We start from the raw sequence: 1,154 nt of genomic DNA on the forward strand, positions 1-1,154 counted from the left end.
TATTTGCAAAGCTCCATATTACCGTCAATAACGACATTTGTGTTAGGAGCACTACTTCAGCTATAGTGACTGGTATTGTCCAGAATTCACTGTATGTGGATACGAAACACATTTCTGTTCTGGAATGTTATTATATTAATTTATTCTCTCTCCTTTCCACAAAAATTTTGTGGACTCTCATCCACGATCCACGGAACACAGTACCACGGACGTGGGAACTGTTGAACCGTGCCTAACGTGGAAAGCAGATCCACACATTTTCACCCACTTCACTTATTCATCCCTCTTTCTTGTTCTCTAATTAATTCCTACTCCATAATTTCTTACATAGGTGCACTCTCATTGGTGTACAGATTGCATAATCCTCTACTATCATACCACGCTGCCAACGCCCGATCTCGTTCGATCTTGGAAGCTAAACAGCGTTGGGCCAGGTTAGTACCAGGAGAGGAGACTGCCTGCGAATACCTGGTGTTGTAGAGTAGGAATTATTTCCCTCTCTATGTAAGAAGGGACACCAACAGCAGTATCACCACTAATTTTATTCAGTACCTCCTTATCTTCCTCTTTTATTTAATTCGTGTCCATTGCAGCTCTACATCTTATAATTTTTTATCAATGTGATATCTGTCAACATTTCAGGTGTTTCAATATTGGTGACCATCGAATATTAACTATAACTTAATATAAGTTACTATAGTTGAATTTATCTATAATATTTTTGACCACTCCTCGGTCCCATCAATACAGAAACTCTGTACTGGTCAGGGGAAATGGGGGTTTGACAATCCAGTGTCTACAACCTTTCCAATCACTCTTTGGAGCAAGAGACCAGAACATTTTAATATTTTTCAATTCTTTATTTCATAAGGATCATTTAGATGGGTAATTATGTCTTAAACAATACCAATAAAAGTTATGTTTTAAATATTTCCTAATATCTAATATAAGAATTTCCTTCCTTGTGCAAGAGTGCGCCCACACAAGAGCCTTCTTTCTCTCCCATTGTCTATCTGTGTATTTTCTGGCTCTGGGCGCACCACCAACTAGGACAGTATTTAATAAGAGAAAATTGTATACATTTTCTCTTTCCCACTACTTGGGTAATTAATTGTCCATTTTTGTTTTTTTTCTCTCTTATATATATGATTGTA

The 1,154-nt window shown here is 37.2% G+C and overlaps 1 pseudogene; it reads left to right on the top strand.

Moving 5' to 3' along the window:
* Positions 1-364: 364 nt before the first annotated feature.
* On the top strand, positions 365-483 carry LOC134936917 (5S ribosomal RNA; annotated as a pseudogene).
* Positions 484-1,154: the final 671 nt, after the last annotated feature.

Source organism: Pseudophryne corroboree, chromosome 6 (assembly GCF_028390025.1).
Source record: "Pseudophryne corroboree isolate aPseCor3 chromosome 6, aPseCor3.hap2, whole genome shotgun sequence".
NCBI classification, from domain to species: Eukaryota; Metazoa; Chordata; class Amphibia; order Anura; family Myobatrachidae; genus Pseudophryne; species Pseudophryne corroboree.